The following is a 23,101-nucleotide window of genomic DNA, read 5'->3' on the forward strand; positions in this document are numbered from 1 at the left end:
TAATGATGTTGAGCATCTTCATGTGCTTGCTGACCATCTGTATGTCTTCTTTGGAAACATGTCTCTATTCAGTGGGATGAGATGGTATTTTAATAGCTTCTCATTCATTTCCTCCACACCCTCCTTAGCTACTATGAAAATATTCAATACATTTGGAGAAAGATTTTAATGTCAGATAATGATAACTCATTTCTATTCCCAGGTATTGTTCTACCTTTTTGACAGGCCTTCCATGCTTTCATGCAGAGAAGTAAGAAATTTGGAGATTATTTGTTTATTGGCTGCACTCAGTCTTCACTGGTGGGTGCAGGCTTTCTATAGTTGTGGTGAGCAGGGGCTACTCATTGCGATGGCTTCTCTTGCTGTGCTCCAGACCGCACAGGCTCAGTAGTTGTGGTGCATGGGCTTAGATCCACCAAGGCATGTGGAATCTTCCTGGTAAAAGGGATCAAACCCATGTCCCCTGCATTGGCAGGAGGATTCTTAACCACTGGGCCACCAGAGAATTCCAAGTAATCTGGAGATTTAAAGGCAGCTGAACAACAACAGAGGCAATGCCATAAGGACTGGCATTAGCAGTATTCTGGGATGGTGGATTTTTCTGTCTTCTCAAGCTATTCAAGAGACAAATTATTTAGAAGCATTCCTAACTGGCATTTTTCTGTCATCCCAGGCCCCTGTAGCCCCCATCCTCATCAAGCAGAAAATGAATGCAAACCAACCCAAAGTTTAGCTCTACTGGTTTCACTGCTCAAAGCCTTGACATTCAGAGTGAAGGAAGAGTTAATTTTGAAATTTTTATAGCCTAGTACTTCCCACTCCTAGTTTCTTCCTTGCTATTTAAACAGAGACTTGACATTTCTAATTAGGAAGTTTTACTTCCAGGCAAGTGGAATTTACCCCCAGCTGGGAAAACATGGCTTAGTAAGAGTTTGACATCAGCCCTCATTGATCTGAAGATTATCTCTCGTTTGAGACTGAAGAGCCTCTGGGAGACTAGGGAGGGGAAACAAATGTGGGAAAGTGTGTGGAAATGCTTTCTTTGACTTCGGGGTTAGGTGGATCAAGTTTGGCAGGCAGAGACTTGGGAGCAGAAATCGTTTTCTTTCTGCCCCCTACTGCAGCCTTCCTCCCCTAGCTCTCCTTGTCAATATTTCAGAATCTTAACTTGCTAAAAGGAGGCAAAGGACTTGTTGATCACAGCCACTAAAGATTTGCACAGTATTTTAACTTTACTGACAAAATGGCTTATTGCTTTGTTACTTTCAGATATTTGGTGCACACGTTACAAGTATGTTTGGGTAAATGGGAAAGTGAGTTACCTCTGTTGCTCTCTAAGGACTGAGTATAATAATGATCCTACCAAACTGATCATCACTGGGAAGTCTGCCTCCCAATTGGAAACCGTATATGAGTTTTATTCCTCCTATTTTTCTTGGTTTCTTCCTTTGGTACCTTTGGCACACTGACATTTCCCATTAGCCTGTGTCTTCCCTCTGGCTCTTAGGGACATCATGTCATGCCTGTTATGTCCATATCAAGTGTCTGAAAACTGGATCATCTCTCTTACAGGGTACCAAATGGCAGGATGTAGCTGCCATGCAGTGGAATATCCTCTTTACTGAGGAGAAAACTCTGGTCCCCAAACACTCTAATCTGAGTGTTCAGGAACATCTCTGGGAAGTACAGTGTATGCTTGTCATTTCTGGCCTGTCTAGAGGCTACTCTAATCTCTCTTGGGAACACCCGGCTGTATTTCCAGCCCTGTTGTCACTGTGGGTGGTGATGTGACTGAAATAGTTACCTTTGTGTTGTGCTCCACTATGTGCATGCTCAGTCACTCAGTTGTGTCCGACTCTTTGCAACCCCGTGGACTGTAGCCCACCAGGCTCCTCTCTCCATGGGATTCTTCAGGCAAGAATACTGGAATGGGTTGTCATTTCCTCCTTCAGGGGATCTTCCCGACCCAGGAATTGAACCTGCATCTCCCTTGTCTCCTGCATTGCAGTTGGATTCTTTACTGCTGAGCCACCGGGGAAGCCCACTGAATGTCTGTTTCTCAGTGGGCTATATTCTTTAACTGCTATAACTCAGAAGTCTGTCCAACTCTCAAACCTTAGAGTTGTCCTGAGAAGTCTTGTGAGGGTAACCCCTCAGGGCTCTGCTTGATTATTTAAAAAAAATTAATTAATTTTATTATTAATTAATTAAACAATAATGTATAGAACAGTCTTTTGGACTCTGTGGGAGAGGGAGAGGGTGAGATGATTTGGGAGAATGGCATTGAAATATGTATAATATCATATATGAAATGAGTCGCCAGTCCAGGTTCGATGCACGATACTGGATGCTTGGGGCTGGTGCACTGGGATGACCCAGAGGGATGGTATGGGGAGGGAGGAGGGAGGAGGGTTCAGGATGGGGAACACGTGTATGCCTGTGGCGGATTCATTTCTATATATGGCAGAACCAATCAATATTGTAAAGTTTAAAAATAAAATAAAATTTTATACATGAAAAACAAAACAAAACAAAAAAATTAATTAATTTTAATTGGAGGCTAATTACTTTACAATATTGTAATGTTTTTTGCCAAACATTGACATGATAAGAGAGTGTGACAGCACCTTAAGACAGGACTCCTGAGTGCTCCAATCTCCCATTGCTTTGGATGAGTTCTAATTTGGCCTTAGGAGTTGTAGTATTCCTTTGGTTACCTCCTTCTAGTGGTTTATCTTAAATTTTATATAGAGGATGTAACAAGATTACCATCTACAAGTTTCTAGTAAATCCTAGGATTGTTTTATAAATTGACCTGAAAGTGAAAGTGAGAGTTGCTCAGTCGTGTCTGACTCTTTGTGGTCCCATGGACTATACAGTCCATGGAACTCTCCAGGCCAGAATACTGGAATGGGTAGCCTTTCCATTCTCCAGGGGATCTTCCCAACCCAGGGATTGAACCCAGGTCTCTGGCATTGCAGGCATATTCTTTACCAGCTGAGCCACAAGGGAAGCCCAAGAATACTGGAGTGAGTAGCCTATTCCTTCTCCAGGGGATCTTCCCAACCCAGGGATCGAACCCAGGTCTTCTGCATTGCAGGCAGATTCTTTACCAGTTGAGCCACAAGGGAAGCCTGGACATTGACTTAGGATTTCACAATTCTAGGAAAATATACAAATTCGACCATAACAAGGATCCAGGCTTAAACTGATATACATATGAATGACAGAGAGCCTTGCTACTGCAAAGTGCCTTATAAGTGAACTTTCAGGGTTAGCTCCTTGCCTTTGAATTATAGCTTTAAAATGGCTGAAAGAGGGGACATTATATAGAAGAGAGTAGCACTGAGAAGTCTTAGGAAGCCTTCAAAGTTCCTTGAACTGCTTTAAGTAGGTAGCTACCTGAACCTAGACAAAAAGGGATGAAAAGTACAAGAAGGTGTATCAGCACATTGGGTGCACCAAGAAAGGAGCCAGGGTCCTTTCTTAAAGGGATCAAGGTCAAGTGGGTGTCTGAGTTCAAGACAGATTATAGGTGAACAGTGAGTGAAAACAACCAGGGTTGGGGAAGAGATGAGCTGGACAGTTCCTGAGTAGGAGGCCAATGACATGGGAACCAGCTTAATGGAAGCTCTGAGAGAGATAAATCAAGGGGGCAGGGTCATAGCTTGGGAAAATACTTGGATATTAGGTGACCTTCAGGAGTTAGAACAGAGGAAAGCAGATGGTGGATGTTAGCCTAGCAGTTAGGAGCCAAGAATCAGAGAGTTTCAAACAAGTGAGTCAAGTAGAAGACATAGTTCACATCACCAGTGACATGAGACCAAGCCTTGAGTCAGCCTATGACCTTTGATATGTTTTCTACAAAGGGAGAACCTATTTTCTAAGTCTGAAAGTGAAAGTTGCTCAGTCGTGTCCAACTCTTTGCAACCCCATGGACTTAGTCCATGGAATTCTCCAGGCCAGAATACTGGAGTGGGTAGCCTTTCCCTTCTCCAGGGAATCTTCCCAACCTAGGAATCGAACCCAGGTCTCCCACATTGCAGGCATATTCTTTACCAGCTAAGCCACAAGGGAAGCCCAAGAATACTGGAGTGGGTAGCCTATCCCTTCTCCAGTGGATCTTCCTGACCCAGGAATTTAACTGGGGTCTCCTGCATTGCAGGTGGATTCTTTACCAACTGAGCTATGAGGGAAGCCAATAAGTCTAGGTGTTGACACAGGATAATTGAAAGCTGCTAACTGGAGTGAGGAATGAACAACTGGAATGACAGGTAGTTCTTTAGAGCTTGAGTTATCTATTTTGTCTCCCTTCCCAAAAGAAAAATGTCCCTTTGTCTAGTGTTTGGTACATAGTGGGTGTTTGTTTGCTATGCTAAGTCACTTCAGTCGTGTCCAACTCTGTGCGACCCCATAGACGGCAGCCCACCAGGCTCCCCTGTCCCTGGGATTCTCCAGGCAAGAACATTGGAGTGGGTTGCCATTTCCTTCTCCAATGCATGCAAGTGAAAAGTGAAAGTGAAGTCGCTCAGTCGGGTCCGACTCTTAGCGACCCCATGGATTGCAGCCTAACAGGCTCCTCCGTCCATGGGATTTTCCAAGCAAGAGTACTGGAGTGGGGTGCCATTGCCTTCTCCGAGGGTGTTTGTTTAATGTGGACTAAATAAATGGTCATTTTATGAATAACATAAAGATGTAAAAATAAATGCATCTGCTTTAATTACAAGAGTTATTTTATTTACAGGTGATTAAATTCATGAGGCCAGGTCCGTGTGTGCCCATTGTGTCCCTACTGACTTGCAGAGGGTCAGGCTCATTGTATGTCCTAGATGAATATTTGTTACATGGATAAATGTACATATGTATGAAGGTTCCAGTTGGATCTCATGGGCTGAGGTGAAACTTGGCAACTGTTTAAAAATATTGGACCATATCCTTGATCTTTTCTTGATGTTCTGCTAGTGTCATAGAGGGCAGGAAAACATAGGGTTCTCTAAGTTGGAAGTTTGGATATGGGAAGAGTGCCTATTTTATCTGGGCAGAGAAATAAGACTTTTCTCTGGGGCACAGTGCAGAGTTGTACTGTCTCTAAATCCAATTGCATATAGTAGCTTTGATGATGGCAGACAGGGTGCTGTGGTAGTGGCAGGTAGAGTCAAAGTATGATCCAGTTTATGAAAGTTTGATTTGCACAGAGTACTTTAAGAACATGACTATGGCGACCTCCATGGTGATCCAGTGACTGAGACTCTGTATTCCTAATGCAGGTGGCTCAGGTTCGATCCCTAGTCAGAGGACTACCTCCCACATGCCGCAAATAAGAAAGAGTTCCTGTGCTGCAATTAAAGATCTGATGCAACCAAATAGATAAATATTTTTAGAAAAGAATATGGCTATATTGTAAAACATTTCATACATTTGGATACAACATTATGGATAATGTTTCTAAGGAACTGAAGTCACTTTGTAATTTTGATTGGACCTTCATAATGTACCCTGCTGCTTAGAAGCTAAACTATGATGTGGGAGAACCTGGGGATAAGATTTCAACTTGGGCCTAAACTATTTTAAGATATGCATGTGCTTGCTTGTTCAAGATAGCAGGCAAACGTGGTATACTCATTTTTTTTTTCCCTCAGCCCTTTGCAAGATAAGGGGAGCTGGGACAGGGGGAAAATCTCTGCAGTCAGCCAAGTTTTTCTTGGAAGCTTCAGCCTTCCTATTTTGCTCTCTTTGCCCCTTGGAGTACTCTTCTCCTTCAAGTTCTCAGTGCCCTGCTGCTTTCTACCTTCCTCCCTTAATTAAGCAGGAAATAATTTGATCATGTTACTTTCACTGCATTCCTGTGATGCTGATTTTCTTATGCCAGGTGCTCTTTGCAGTTCAGTTCAAATCAATGGCTACTGAGCATCTACTGCATTTGAGGTACCAACTGGGCTAGATGTGGCGGATATAAAGGCTAATGGGTCATGGCTCCATCCTCAAGAAATTAACAACTTGATATTGAAATAGAAGAGATGAAAAGCAGCTAACAGACAAGACTATAAAATGTGCTATAAACAAAAATCAAAGTATAACAAGCATATGTGAAAAAGGGGTTATTCTTAGCAGGTTTTTAATTGGAATTTGGAAGTTTATTGCTGAGCAAATAGGGATATTGGAGACAGGCATTATGAGCAAAAGGACTCGCAAGGGAAAAGTCCACTGAAAGCAAAGTGCAGGGCATGTTCCAAGAACAGTAAAGAGTTTTTTGAGGGTAGAATATAGAATACACAAAAGAGTGTTATTTGATATGATACCAAGACATTTGAGAATAGTTTCATAGATTTCTTTCTTTATGGAACAGTGAACCATCCGTTGTTTTTTAAGAGAGGAGCACTAATTTAGGAAGGTCAGTCTCATGGGAATATGAATTTCAGATTGAAGTCAGGGAGACTGTAGGATGAGAAACAGTTAAGCTACTGTAATTGTTTAGATGATATGTGATGATGCCCTGGACCAGTCTACTGGCAGAGACATGGAAAGATGGGAAGATGGAACAGATAAAAAGACAGAAGCAGGAAGATCTACAAAATTTTAGTGACTAACTAGAATTGATACATAAGGGGGAGGGAGGATTTAAAGATGAGACCATTTTGTGAGTCCTGATCATCTGGGAGAAGAGTAATTTTATTAATCAAATTTGGAATCATTGGCACAGTTAGAGGAAGTAGGTAATGAAATCAGATTGTGAATGCTGAGATTAGTTCTTCCTTGTATTTCAGATGGAGGTATTCAGGAGAGGGCTAAAAATGTATGTAGTGTGATTCTCAGGAGACAGTTCAGAGTGAAAAAAATTGGGGAGATATTGTCTGATATGAATAATTACTCTATAGGACTGGTGGCATCACACAAAAAAATGAAGGCTAGTGTGAGAAGAGAAGACTGAGGACATCTCCTTGAACTCCTGTATTCAGGAAATAGGATGAAGGAGAAGAGCTCCTGATGGATGTTAGAGCAACAGACTTTTGGACTCAGTGGGAAAAGGCAAGGGTGGGATGATCTGAGAGAACAGCACTGAAATGTGTATAGTACCATATGTTAAATAGATGACCAGAACAAGTTTGATGCATGAAGCAGGGCACCCAAAGCTGGTGCTCTGGGACAACCCAGAGGGATGGGGTGGGGAGGGAGGAGGGAGGGGGGTTCAGGATGGGGGACACATGTATACCTGTGGTTGATTCATGCTGATGTATGGCAAAAACCATCACAAAGTTTGAAAGTAATTATCCTCCAATTAAAATAAAGAAATTAATTGAAAAATAAAAGCAATGGAAAAAAAGAGAATAATCAAACATAGGTGATAGTGAGATAAGTATGTACTGACTGGCCCAGCTGTCCTTTGAGAAGAAGAGTTTTGTTGTATTTATTATTCTTTTGTATTCATAATAATTGCTGAGGAAATTCTTGCCAAATGAATGAATATTACAGAAGCCAATGTGGAAGACCACTTTTCATTGAGGATAAAAACTGACAAATGTGATCTGAAGTTGAATAGAATTGAACCCTGGGGATGGCACTGGTCATAGTGATAAAGAGATCATTTATTGGTAATTTGGTCAGAGCAGTATCTGGAGAGGTGAGGGTAGAAATCGGATTAGAGCAATTTGAGTAGTGAATTGGAATTGGATATAAAGAAGCAGGACTGAGTATAAACTATTTTTTTAACTAAGTTTTGGAGTGCAGAAAATGAGAGTTATGGGATACTTTTTTTTTCCTGGAAAGGATTTTTCACAAGAGGTTTGATGCCTTTAATAAATATGCATTGATTGTCTATTTTCTAGACACTTTGGTGGATGCTGGAATGTTCCAATTAAAGGAAGATTTGAATAGGTTTGCAGGTCAAAGAGAAGGAATCGATGCAAAGAAAAAAGACTGAAAATGAAAGAGGCAGAAAGGCTGAACTCGCAGACCAAGGTATTAAAGGAAGTCAGAGAACTGAAAGGGACAGATTCATAGATTAGTCTCCAAAGAGGTGGACCCTTTTTCCTTTGAGACAAGAAGTAGGAATGAAAAGAAATAAAGGTAAAAGTATAAGGAACTTTTGTGATTGGATCACTGAGAGCTGAAAGAACTCATATGAAAATTTTTTTCCCTCACAAAAGTGGATAGAAGAGGTCATCTGTTCAAGTTTCAGGCTTGGGGGACTTGAGAAAAGTGGAATATCTTTGTATGCTTGTGTGCATGCTAAGTCGCTTCATTCATGTCCAACTCTTTGTGACCCCTATCGACTGTAGCATGTCAGGCTCCTTTGTCTGTGAGATTCTCCAGGCAAGAATACTGGAGTGGATTGCCTTGCCCTCCTCCAGGGGATCTTCCTGGTGCAGGGATTGAACCCATGTCTCCTGTGTCTCCTACATTGGCAGATGGGTTCTTTACCATTAGCATGACCTGGGAAGCCCCATCTTTGGTGTAGGTACCTTGAAAAATTCTCCAAGTAGGCTGAAGTGGTGAAAAGAAAAGCACTGTTCATAGGCCCTGAAAGTCCAGTGTTTGTTGGACAGCAAGTGTTCATGTGAAATACCCCATCAGGGTATTCATATAACTTTCCCCAGCAATGCTTAGCCCCTAGAAGTAGGAAGAGTAAATGAGTATTTGAATCAATTTTATAAACAATTTAATTTTGGGGTTTTGTTGAAACACAGGTGTGAAATACTAAGGAGTGAGCATTTTGAGGGTAAGAGAGAAACTGAATGAGTATATATTTGCAATTTATTGAGGATCTTCCAACTCGAATTCACTGTAATAGATGCTTTTCTTGCATGCTCTGGTTTGAATCCCATCATATATCTGGAAGATGAAGTGGTTATTATAGCATCCAGTTTACAGGTAATGAAATCATGGCTCAGAAAGTTTTTCTACAGTTTCACAGCTAGTTTGAAGGGGAGCTGAGATTCAAACCCTTTGTCTCCAAATTCCATAAATTCTAAGTCTTTAGCAGTAGAGTAAATATAATGTCTTCCTCACAGTTAAAGGGTGAGAGGGAGGTAAGGGATTAAGAATATTTGGGAGCCAGGGAAGCCTTCTTTCTCCTTTGTCCATGGATGAGTTAAACACCTCTCTCTTGTTCTCTCTGAAGGTAGTTTCTTTACGCATAGGTGCCCTGGTTAAAGAATGAACCAGTTCTTATAGTTGTCCTTTAGTTTCCATTTGCTATACTGATATGTTTTAGAATGCTTCAATTTTGAAGTTAGGGTGACCTAGATTTGAATCTTGCCACCGCATTCTATGACAAAACTAGACAGCATATTAAAGCAGAAACATCACTTTGCTGACAAAGGTCTGTGTAGTCAAAGCTATGGTTTTTCCAGTAGTCATGTATGGATGTGAGAGTTGGACCATAAAGAAGGCTGAGCACCAAAGAATTGATGATTTTGAACTGTGGTGCTGGGGAAGACTCCTGAGAATCTCTTAGACTGCAAGGAGATCAAACCAGTCAATCCTAAAGGAAATCAACCCTGAATATTCATTGGAAGGACTGATGTTGAAGCTGAAGCTCCAATACTTTGGCCACCTGATGCAAAAAGCCGACTCATTGGAAAAGACCTTGATGCTGGCAAAGGTTGAGGGAAGGAGGAGAAGGGAATGACAGAGGATGAGATGGTTGGATGGCATCACTGATTCAATGGACATGAGTTTGAGCAAACTCTAGGAGATAGTGAATGATAGGGAAGCCTAATGTGCTGCAGTCCATGGGGTCACAAAGAGTTGGACACAACTTAGCGACTGAACAACGATCACATACTAACTGTGAAACCCTGAGTGAGTTATATAACCTTTTGGGGCCTTAGTTTCCTCTTCCATGTAATGTATTCAAAAACTGCATCATTGAATTAAGCCAGATGGTATCTATCAATCCCCTAGCAGAGTGTTACATGAGCTCAGTCCACCTATCATCATACTGAACCATAATCAGTAATGTTATGTATTTTACAACTTTATTCACACTGGCCTTATCCTCTCCAATAGCTCTGCCCTATGAAATTAAAAGACACTTACTCCTTGGAAGAAAAGTAATGACCAACCTAGATAGCATATTGAAAAGCAGACACATTACTTTGCCAACAAAGGTCTGTCTAGTCAAGGCTATGGTTTTTCCAGTAGTCATGTATGGATGTGAGAGTTGGACTGTGAAGAAGGCTGAGCGCCGAAGAATTGATGCTTTTGAACTGTGGTGTTGGAGAAGACTCTTGAGAGTCCCTTGGACTGCAAGGAGATCCAACCAGTCCATTCTGAAGGAGATCAGCTCTGGGATTTCTTTGGAAAGAATGATGCTAAAGCTGAAACTCCAGTACTTTGGCCACCTTATGCGAAGAGTTGACTCATTGGAAAAGACTCTGATGCTGGGAGGGATTGGGGGCAGGAGGAGAAGGGGACGACAGAGGATGAGATGGCTGGATGGCATCACTGACTTGATGGACGTGAGTCTGAGTGAACTCCGGGAGTTGGTGATGGACAGGGAGACCTGGCGTGCTGTGATTCATGAGGTTGCAAAGAGTCGGACATGACTGAGCAACTGAACTGAACTGAACTGATGATTCTCAGATGTTGGGGAAAATTCCTCCCAGAACTGTGATCATCTTCATTTCCAATACCTGAGGCCTAGAAAACCATTCAAAATCTTGTGGTTCAGAGTATCAGGTGCCTAGGACATCCTGCATCCAGGTTATTTGACTGAGTCCCCTAAGGTTTGGGTCCAGGGCATGAGAGAAGCCAGGCACTTTGGCTGTTAGTGGGTGAAGGACAGAGAGAATTGGTTCTGAAGCAAAGTAGGGAGGACCAGTTGGCTTTAGGGTAAGCTCAGAAGATAAGGGCTCAAATCTGAGACCTGAGTTTCCATTAGTTTGTAAGTTTCCATTGAGTTTCCATTAGTAAGATGATGATTAAGTGTGGTCTGTATCAAATGTCCACAATGAGGCAAAAGAACTAAAATTACAAAGAAAATTGATGAAGGCATCACTCAATTCGTTCTCTCTTGATCTGGCTCTTCTGAATTTTCAGGTGTTATTCCTACTTCCCAGTTAATACTCCCACAATGATGAGCTGCTTGCCTCTTCCTCATATACATTCCACAAAGCTTTGCTGTCACTGTCTTTGCTTCTTAAGTCTGTTGACTCCCTTTCTCATCCTTTCATTTCTGCACTCCTACTTCTACATTAAGAATCGAGTATCACCTCCTCCAGAGACAATTGACCCGTCACCCCCAACACCAGGTTGGGCTTTCAAAGCACACTGTGCATATTTGTACAGCAGTACTTCTAAATCATCCCATCACTTTGTCTCCACCCTGTGGACTTTGAGCTCCTGGAGGGCCGGGATGGCATCTTATTTATCTTTGTTCTCATAACATTTAGTGTGGCATATAGCATAGAGTTAATATTCAGTGAATATATGTTTATAAAAAACGTATGTGTTTGCATGTAGCATAGTAACAATTATGTAGGTCATTTACTGTGCATTTAATGACATCTTTGTTGCAAGTTTTATTGGATTACAGCAGTGATCTCTCTATATGTTTGCTCAGTCTTCATAGTTTATTGCTGATGTAGCATGACTGTCTGTTCACAACTTAAACAAATTACTGGGAACACTGCTTACAAGGCACACATTTTTCTTTATAGTCCTTTGTTCTTTAACCTCTGGGGATTTCTGAATTGCTGTATACTATCACATTTGAAACAAAATCCCAAAGAATGCAGCATCCTGCAAAATAAGTTAAAAATACACACAATATTTCAATGGCCGTATTTAACTGTATAGGTAAGAGCCGATTTACCTGGCCTCCTATCACCAGGAATTTTCCATTTACTGTTCCCTTTCCCCTCTCACTATTCAGAGAGAACTCTGATGCTCATAACATGAACCCTGAGACCCTGTGGCTTCGTGAAGTGACTTCTGAACCATCAAAAGAAAGTTGAAGCCCTCTTCAGTGTTGTTTCCATAAAGAATATATTTTCTCTTCTCATGCTTTGAAAGTTGTCTCAGGCAGAATGGTAATTATCAAGTAGAATCTTAGATTAGCTATGTCCCTTGACCATACCAGAAAACAGAGTTCTGTAAACAGGTCTGATGATAGTAATTGGATTCTTGTATAGAATTTCAATAGCACTCCAGGTGTGATTTCTATGTTAAAAGTTAGGCAAGCGGATGCTGTTTCTTTTCTTTCAGGGAGAGTTATTCTAAGGATTAATTAACTGATACCTGAATCACACCTCTGGCCTTTCCGAGAAGGGTGCTAGATAAGTGTAATACCACCAAATGAAGCAGGCATTGCTTCTCCTAGTCTATAGAAAAAATCTTACAGTTTTCATCTAAGTGATGCAGATGCTTTTCCTCTTACAGTTAAGGTCAACCATCTCTTGTTTCAGTAGAATATAGAATTTTGAATTAGTGTCTTGCCAAGTTTGCTTTTTCTCAGCTCTGTGACTGACATTCTATTTTGTTGTATCCTAGAATGAAATGAGTGCTTCCTAATTAAATGATCATGCCTCCAGATTAACAGGTTAATGTCGTTTTTTGAAAGATTGATGATTTCCTTGTAGGCAGTATGCTTATAAATGGTAGCTATAACTTTAAATGTTATAGTATGTCCTTTGGCTCAGATGTCCAGATTCTTTTCCAGCCAGCTGAGTGCAAGGGATAACAGACACAAAGCTGCAGGTGCCCACCTCCAGGAGAACAGTTTTTAAAGATTCGTATATGGCCTAGCTGACACCCCACATGATACCTACTAAAATCTGTACAGCACAGATTAAGTCAAATACATTTTTCTTTCTTGGGAAATTGGGATCAGGACCAAAGATTCTAACTCATGTCTTTTGGACACTTGAACTGGGACATCATACATGGTTGAGGCTGGGGGTAGACTTCTTTTGGTTATGTCCACATGGAACAGAGAAAGTCAGGAAGAAGAGAATGAGAGAGTTTGTGTTCCCCTCTTAATTTATATGTTGATACCCTAACCTCCAATATTATGCAATTTATAAATAAAACCTTTGACAGCTAATTAGTTTTGGGTGGTTACAAGGGTGGATCCCTTTGATGGGATTAGTATCCTTACAAGATAACACCACCAGAGCTCTGTTTCTGTCTCCACTGTGTGTGGACACAATAAGGAAGACGTCTGGAGGTGAGAAAGAGAATCCTCTCTAGGAGCCATTTATGCCAGTTACTTAATCTTGGACCTCACCACCTTCAGAACTGTGAGACATAAGTGGTGCTTAAGCTGCCCAGTCTAATAGTAACCTGAGCTGACTGAGAGACGGAGAGAGAGATGGAGAGAGATGGAGAGAGATTGGGAGATTAAAAAGTGACAAGATACCATTTGTTTCTGAAGAATAAGAGGTAAAAGAAATCTTTGTTCTGATCAGCTATGTAGTTCCTGGTTCCAAACCTTCATGAAACCTACCTATGCTCCCTAACCTAGGGTTTTTGACATACTCCTGTATTCTTGCAATAAATTCCAACACCTTTTTTGGACTTGATAAGTTTGTCTTTTTGCTCTGGCTCCCATATGAACCCTAAATAAGATATCTACTTGTTATCATCCTATTTACATGGTAGAAACAAACAAACAAAAAAACAAGAGCAGAATCACTGAATATATATTTTTAAAATTTGATGGATATTTTATATTAGAAATCTACCCAGCTTTTATGAGGATAATATAAATAACTGACCTTTATGCATAGACCATTTTCTAGAAAATCTTAAAATACATGTTCAATTTCATTTTTTACCTTAACAATATTGAGAACCATACTGATTTTTTCACATTTCGGGGGATCAGTGCATCTTTAATGGGATAGTACATTATATGTATGTACACACACACACAAAGTTTTCCCATTTACATCCTTAGTGGTGATATTTAAAGGTCATGTTGCCTTTATGATTTTTAGCACACTATTGCTAGAGACTGCTGATCTTTAATTAAAAGGTCAGATATCTCATCTTCCTCCAGTGACTTATGATTATTTTCATTACCAATGAGCTGAATTTGTATTATTTAATAAATCTGGATTCAAATAATTATTTAATCTCTGGAGCTGTGGAAAGATTTATTAATTCTAAAGGCTAAATTGAATTCAAAATATCCCATTTTGTTCAAATACCCCTCCATTAAAGAGCGTTGTTAGAAATCTGCAAAGAATATTTTGATCAGCACCTTTTCTCTATCCCATTTGGACTCTTGAAAGCCATACCATCTTGTATTTCTTGGTTCTTTGAACCAAGGCCAAAGCATATTTGGCTTTGGTACCCAATTCATTCCCTTGAAGCAGAATTTCACTTCCCATTTCAAGAACCTAATACCTTCTGAATCCTCCTGGCTACTGTAGTTGTTGTCTCTCTCAAGCTTTTTCCTCCTTCCACGTGTCAATATTTAGTACTTGCTACCGCATATCTTCATGTAGAATTGTAGTGACTCAAGTTTAATTGTACAAGAGCTCTGTTGTATCTGCTATGATCCTGGGGGCAGATCAATAGTCATGATGGTGTCCATGACTACAAATGATTTGATAGACTCTCTACCATGGTGCAATTAAAATTAGAATTGGAACTCCTGTCCCAACATGTAATGACTTAATGAAAATTTTTGGATTTGTGGTATGAAGTGTTCCAAGGTAGGTTCCTATAGGATTTCCCACTTGACATGGTAGGAGGCTCTGAATCTCTTGAATCCTAGTGTGGACTCTGGGAGTTGTTGTCTTTATCAGTCACCAAGTCATGCCCGACTCTGTGATCCCATGGACTGCAGCACACCAGGCCTCCCTATCCCTCACCATCCCCTGGAGTTTGCTCAAGTTCATGTCCATTGAATTGGTGATGCCATCCAAGTATCTCATCCTGTCATCCTCTTCTCCTTCTGCCTTCAGACTTTCCTAGCATCAGGGTCTTTTTCAATGAATCAGCTGTTAAATAGCCTTTTTGTCTCTCTCTGGAGACAAAGATAGAAATGAACTCATCGATGTGCAGGAAGAAAAATAGAGATGGGTCAGCTGGAGATTCTCTTTTTCTCTGACATTCTAGTGAGGTCTTTGTTCTGCATTAATTAATTCATTCATTTGACAAATCTTTATTGAGCATCTACCCTACTTTATGAGGCCTAGGGCTAGCTGTTGTGTATAAAACAATAGGTAAAATGCTCACTTTGCTCTCAAGAATCATGCAACTAGGGAAGGAGCGAGAATGTACACACATTTTCATGTTAAACATGTCATGTTCTTATTGATGTAAATAGGGAAAACATAGAAGAGGGATACCTAAACCTATACCTGGGTATTCAAGGAAGGCTTCTAAACAAAGTTACCCCTAGGAGAAGCTCTAAAGCAGTGGTCCTCAACCTTTTTCAAACCAAGAACTGGTTTTGTGGAAGACAATTTTCCCATGGACCATGGTTGGGGGGATGGTTTCAGGATGATTCAAATGCATTACATTTAAGGTGCGCTGTATTTCTACTATTATTACATCAGCTCCACTTCAGATCATCAGGCATTAGATCCTGGAGGTTGGGACCCCTGCTCTAAAGGACAAGGAGGAGTTAGCCAGGTGTGTCTGAGAGAGAAAGAGGCAGAGAAGAAAGGTATATTGGAGTTAGTGGGAAGTGTGTGTTGGGGGAAGAAAATGTGCAAAGGCTTTGAACTCTTTCAGAGAATAGAAATTAATTTGGCAAGGTTGGAGCATAGGTAGGGAAAGGCGATACAATAAGCTGAAAAGAATTGCAGGGCCCAGAATGTGCAAGTCTTTTTTCCTCATACTGAAGGGTCTGAAATTATCCTGAGGACAATGGGAAACCTCTAAAAATTTTAAAGGAGGAATGTTGTATCATCATTTCATTTTCAAAAAGTCACTTTGGGTGTAGTAGACAGGATGCACTTGATTGGGGCCAACAGAAGAATGTTTTCATTGGCCAAGTGATGGCAGTGGGGGTGGAGAGAAGTGAATTGATTCATAATACATCAGAGCTGAAGTGAACTCTTGAAGACTATCTCTATCCAATGTCAACAAAAGTAAGTAGCACAGGGTAGGTATTCAGTTAATATTGTCTTAGTATGCAGGTCAGGAAGCAACAGTTAGAACTGGACATGGAACAACAGACTGGTTCCAAATAGGAAAGGGAGTACGTCAAGGCTGTATATTGTCACCCTGTTTATTTAACTTCTATGCAGAGTACATCATGAGAAACGCTGGACTGGAAGAAACACAAGCTGGAATCAAGATTGCCGGGAGACATATCAATAACCTCAGATATGCAGATGACACCACCCTTATGGCAGAAAGTGAAGAGGAATTAAAAAGCCTCTTGATGAAAGTGAAAGTGGAGAGTGAAAAAGTTGGCTTAAGGCTCAACATTCAGAAAACGAAGATCATGGCATCCGGTCCCACCACTTCATGGGAAATAGGTGGGGAAACAGTGGAAACAGTGTCAGACTTTATTTTTCTGGGCTCCAAAATCACTGCAGATGGTGACTGCAGCCATGAAATTAAAAGACGCTTACTCCTTGGAAGGAAAGTTATGACCAACCTAGATAGCATATTGAAAAGCAGAGACATTACTTTGCCAACAAAGGTCCATCTAGTCAAGGCTATGGTTTTTCCTGTGGTCATGTATGGATGTGAGAGTTGGACTGTGAAGAAGGCTGAGCGCCAAAGAATTGATGCTTTTGAACTGTGGTGTTGGAGAAGAGTCTTGAGAGTCCCTTGGCCTGCAAGGAGATCCAACCAGTCCATTCTGAAGGAGATCAGCCCTGGGATTTCTTTGGAAGGAATGATGCTAAAGCTGAAACTCCAGTACTTTGGTCACCTCATGCGAAGAGTTGACTTATTGGAAAAGACTCTGATGCTGGGAGGGATTAGGGGCAGGAGGTAAAGGGAACAACAGAGGATGAGATGGCTGGATGGCATCACTGACTTGATGGACGTGAGTCTGAGTGAACTCCAGGAGTTGGTGATGGACAGGGAGGCCTGGCGTGCTGCGATTCATGGGGTCACAAAAAGAGTCGGACATGACTGAGCGACTGATCTGATCTGATCTGAGTGAATCAAGGTGACTAGGTGAGGCCTCTTGGTATATATAGTAGCTTATCTGGGAATAAGTATATAAAAAGAAGAGGAGAGGGTCTAGTCTCAGCCTGGGGTTCTGCTCATGCTCATAGGTGATAAAAACCAATGAAAAGCTGAAGAAGAACTGAAAAAGGAGTAGGATGAGCAATAAGGAGAAGAGAAAAGGGAGTTCAGGTTGAGGAATTAGAAATAGCAAGTATAGCTTTTTCTTCCAAGATGATTGGTAATTTGAAATATATGAGAAATCGGACCAAGGGATAGAATGGCCCAAGGAAGGGTTATTTTTAGTGAGTGAAGATATGCACACTTTTAAAATTCAAATATCAAAGGTAAGAAACAAGATGTCCATGTCCTAGTTTCTGGAACCTGTGAATGTGTTACCTTACTTGGTGAAAAGTACTGTCCATAGATGATTAAGTTGAGGAACTTGAGATGAAAATTATCCTGGATTATCTGGGTGTGCCCCATATAGTCATGTTGTTGTTCTATCGTTCAGTTGTGTCTGACTCTGTGACCCCATGGACTGCAGCACACCAGGCTTCACCGTCCTTCACTATCTCCTGGAGTTTGCTCAAATTCATGTCCATTGAATTGATTATGCCATCCAATCATCTCATCTTCTGTTGCCCCTTTCTCCTCCTGCCCTCAATATTTCCCAGCATCAGGGTCTTTTCCAGTAAATCAGTTCTTTGCATCAGGTGGCCAAAGTATTAGAGCTTCAGCAATACAGTCATAAGGTGCCTTAAAAGAGTGAGAGGAAGGAGATGTGATGAGGAAGGCAACATGTTAGGATCAGAAAAAGATGTGAAGATGCTACACTGTTGGCTTTGAAGATGGAAGAAGGGGTTTGGGAGAATGGAGGAATGAACTAAGGAAGGATTGTATTCTATGTACCATGCAAGTGGTCTCCAGAGCTGGAAAGGACAAGGAAATGGATTGTTTGTGCCCTGAGCCTTTAGATTGGAATACATCTCTGCCAGTGCTTTGATTTTCACCAAATGAGACCAGTGTTAGACTTCTGACCTCTAGAACAATAAGATAATAATTTTGTATTGTTTAAGCCACTAATTTTCTAGCAATTTGATGCAGCAGCAATAGGAAACTACTACAGGCCACGGTGGACATGTGTGCATTGAATCTAGGACTTCATGTCTTCATGAGACTGGAGAAAACACAGAGAGTGAATAATGCAGCAGCGAGATTCTCAGGTATAAAGGGCCATTGAGAGTTTATATGTGTCCAGACAGGCCCTTTCCAACATACTCAAGGTTGGACTGAATGAATCAGGTTAACTAATCAATTAACTCAGATCTAAATGTTAAAGGCAAGTATTATCCATCATTGGTTGTGATCATTTTAATGTGGATTGGCTTTCTGTAAAGTAAACGTAATATACAATGGTTAAAATATTACAAATCGTTATATGACTCAGGATTATGTTTTAAAGTGTATGTAGATTTTCCACTACATTTTAAATTCCATGAGGGCAAGAAATACACATCTTTTTTCACTATTAACTTCCTTTGCCTAGTACAGTACTTGGCATGTCACAGGTGCTCAGTCAATATTTGGTATATGAGTGAATAAAAGAAAAGGCTTTACCATAGGGAGTTTCCAACATATTAAAGAACTTTTAATACATATTTGATTTTACACGGAGGTTTTCATGAAGATACATTTTGTGTAAAGAGGGCTTATGCCAGCCATGAGATTTATAATTGACTCAACATATTGGGTATTTTTGGACTTTCACTCTCCACTCTAGGAATAGGGTACACAGAAGTGAAGAAAACCAAATACCTGCTCTCATGTAACGTATAGAATTTTAGTAGACACAGTAACCAGATACACTATGGATTCACAAGTATTTCTGTACTTTCTACAAGGAGATGTCATTCTTTATCCAATATTAATGGGATGTAAGCTTTGACTAACCACCCCACCAAAAAAAATGAAAGGTTTAGAGCCACCCATATTCTTATTTTGTCCCCTTTTTGTTAGGTTATTTGATACAGCAGAGGAGGAAAACTAGCATCTGTTGAATGCATTCTGTATACCGAGCACTGTGCTCAGTTCTTGGTCTCATCTACCTACCTATGATGAATGTTCCATTTACCCTGTCAAGATAAATTTAAAAGCAGTTTACATAAGGTGTTTTCTAATATCTTCATTTTGCACATGAAGGAACAGTCTCAGAGATGTAGGAAAATTGTTAAAGAGCCCACAGCTAGTAAACGGTGGAGACGGCATTTGAACACTCATTTACTGGCAGAACCCATCATGCACAAACCATCACATCACTGTGTTGAACATGACCTCAACTTCTTTACCTCTGTATTGCAGTAAGCCACGGTAAAAGGCTCCTGAGTTGTCAATTTGTATTGGAGTTATAACGAGCTGCTGTAGAACATAATACTGTTGTGGAGGAAGGCCTTGATTCACTAAACCAAGTGATTTGAGGGAGTGGCCGATGGTGGAGATGTGAAGAAGGACCAGCACAATTGAGGGCAAGTCTTCCAATGTGCTAACTCGCGTGCAGCTCTGGACAGTGTTTCTTGAGGGTGTCTGAGGCATCCCGGTCTCTGAGCTCCCCTTCTGCTGTCTCAAAATTTACCTTTGCTTGTACTTGTGGACTCTCTGGTCTTCGCGATCTCATTAACTGTCTGGTCCAGGCTCCTGATGTGCTGCTGTGATTGTGGAAGTATTCCAGTCTTTGCCGGTCATGAGGAGGGGCTGGAACTCCAGTGTGGGAGGCAGCGCACTGCTTTTAATTAGCTGCAGCTGAATTCCCATCACCTGGATGCAGTTTTAGTGTACTGCCGCTCACATCATTTGAATAACGGGCTGCATTGACTGAGAGCTCCCATCCCCTTATGGGAGTCTGTCTAGTTTGAGCTCAGGAAGCTGATGTGATTAAGTGCGGGGGTTTTGATTAGGTGGACTTTGACAAGGCTTATTTGATTGTGTCAGGCTGGGGTTTCTTGAGGAATTGCCTCTGTCTCAAAATTGAACCACAATTTGACATGTCTGGGAACTTGGGATTTCTGGGCTGTGAGGCCAAAGGAATTAATTTTAATTGGCTAAAAGTAAAGACTGAGGAATTCAGAATACCTTGCACACCCCCATTATCTCACTCAACCATTTGTTTTCCTATCATGGACACTAATTTATATGACATCAGCAGGCTCTGCAGATCATTTTTATCTATGCACTAGACCTGAGAGTTACAAATGGACCAGCCAGAGGAGATTCTTATCCTTGCCCTACAGGATTCATACCTAGATGGTGTCTTACTCAAGCACACTTAATAGAGCCTCTAGGCAGGACATCTGGAACAAGGCAACGGAGCAGTAATGGAGGTCATGAGTGGGCTTTATATTTATACCATGTACAGCTAATTATTCATTTCACTAAATGCCATAACATGATGTCCTTTCCGGCTAGTGAAGGCCTAGGGGATTTGCCCTAAAGATCGAGTTCAGTAGTTCCTTAATTACTGCAAGGCTGTATCTTGTTGGCAATTTCAAAGGAATTCCCAGGCTACCTCCTCTATGAAAGCCGAGAGTGAGTCAACATTGTGGGGAATTGAGCTTCAGTATGTACGTATTTCTTGTGTTTGAGGGTTGCTGACCATGTAACCTATATTAGTATAGGAAATGCTGCATCACAGTTTGCCTGGGCAAGCCATCTCAGTATTTAACCTCTGGCATGGCACTTAGGATAGTCTGGAACAGAATGGGGCTCTCTGAGACTAGGGAAGTCGATCTCATGCTGTAAGCACCTCTCTGTTGAGCAACAGGTTGTTAACACCCACCTCAAAGTTCTTAGATGAACCCAACGTTTCATCGAACTCATTCCACAATGATCTCCCATTACTAGTAGCATCTTACTAATGACATAGAGCCCTGAAGCTGCTTTTAAAAAAGGACATGAAATCTGTTGAATGAGAGCTGTTTCTAAAGAGGAACAGATGTGCTAGCCAAACTCAATTCCTTGGATGCTTCTGTAGTAATTGTGTGCCAAATCCATATGCTTCCCCCCTCCTCTACTCCCAGCTTCTAAAAGGCAAATGCCTAAAGTAATACAAAAGCTTCAATAACTCCACTCAACCTAGGAACCAGGTCAGCAAAGGACAGATTGTGAGGAAACGTGGTTCCTTGTGTGATGCGCTCCTAGTATTTCTAACTTCCTGAATGTTGGGAGAAATAGACAAGCAGACACACACGCTCTTCCATGCTTCCCTGGCTGCAGCATCTTCCTTATGAATTAAAATTAAGAAAGATTAATTAGCGTGTTGCTGTAGAGCATGTGGAAGATGGCTGCTCCCCCGATGCATGTAGAGAGGGTGCTACAGGCCTGTGATTCATTGCTCTGTCAGCAGCGTGAGATATACTCTATGAAAATGCCATATAAATGCAAATACAAATACAAACACCACCTTCCCCTGTTGGCTAGTGATAAGGTGCTCATCCAGATGAGACATTAAGATTTAAAAGCAGAAAAGTAATAGCTGGGAGGGGGGAGAGAAACACAATTACTCTTCAAACAAAGTTTCCTTTTTAAGAAAGTCATTAAAGTGTTTTGTTGCCCCACCCCCCACCCCCAACCAGTGACCATTGTTCTACAGCCTTAATGGGGAGACCATATTCAGAAATGATGCATTTGTGATTCAATTAGTAAGGGGACAAATTTGGAAATAGGACTGGGAGATGGGGGATTTATTGTGCCAAGGAGGGGTGTGTTTTTCCCAGGGGTGAGGAGCTCATTACCCAGAGGCTGAGTTACCTCTGATATGGGCCCTAGTCACTGACTTAATAATACCTTTGGATCTTTATATAATCCCTTATATTTTTTCAAGTGCTTATGTGAAAGTGTAAAAAAAAAAAAAAGGCAACCCAGTGAAGACCTAGCCATGTGCCTGGCACTTTCTTCTTAAGGAAAAAAAGGGTTTGCAGAGAGCCATTTTCTCAGTTGTGTTTCCCAATTGTATTGCAGCTTGATGGCTTACTGTTGATATATGGAGAGGTCCCTTAAGATAGATGTGAAAGGAGAGTGAATAATGGAATCATAGAATTTTAGGGCTGGAATGAGCCTTCGAGGATTCTATCATTGTTTCAGAACTGAAAATTTAGCCAGACCCTGTCAGTAGCAAAGCTTTTCAATCCCATTAGAATCCTTGTATAAGAGCCTGAAAAGAAGTCCCACTTGGGTTTCATCCAGTCTAGAATTACAGAAACTGGGATCCCAAAGCAAATGATATCTTGGGGGTAGACCTGCTTGTCCTTCCTGACATCATCCTCAAAAGTTGAGGGACCTCCAAAACAACCCACATTTCCCTTTATAACCCATTGGAGAGATGGCACTCACTGAATTATTGAAACTCTTCTTGAACTAGTTTATATTATCTGCCTGCCTCCTGTCTTGGAACTGAGTGTTCACTACAACTGTTGTTTATTGATCCCAAAGGTATTTTCCTAGAGTTTCACATTTGGACTGTGGCCAGGAAGCTTAGTTCTAAACTTCTGGATATATGTGAGTCTTTCAGACTCATGAACAAGAAAAAATACCAGCAATGTCATTCCAACTGTCTTTGTGCTGTCATTTTCCTCTGCCCAATACTTCCAGTGAATTCTAATTGTCTTTTGTATCTTAGCAGCCTTGGGCAATTTGGCATGCAGGACCTGCCACTAATTTAATTATCTTGTATCTATTGGAGGGCTCAGCAAACATACTATGGCCCATGGGTTGGGCACCTGTTTTTGTAAATAAAGTTTTATTGGAATGCAGTCATGCTCTTATTTATGTATTGGCTTTGGCTGCTTTCCCACTACAACAGTGTAATTGAAAATTGCAACGGTGATTGTGGCTCACAAAGCCAAAATATTTACTGTCTCATCCTTTCTAAATACTTCCCAGGTGGCTCAGTGGTAAATAACCTGCCCACCAATACAGGAGATGCAGGAGACCTGGGTTCGATCCTTGGGTCACAAAGATTCCC

Source organism: Bos indicus x Bos taurus, chromosome X, assembly GCF_003369695.1.
Source record: "Bos indicus x Bos taurus breed Angus x Brahman F1 hybrid chromosome X, Bos_hybrid_MaternalHap_v2.0, whole genome shotgun sequence".
Classification (NCBI taxonomy): domain Eukaryota; kingdom Metazoa; phylum Chordata; class Mammalia; order Artiodactyla; family Bovidae; genus Bos; species Bos indicus x Bos taurus.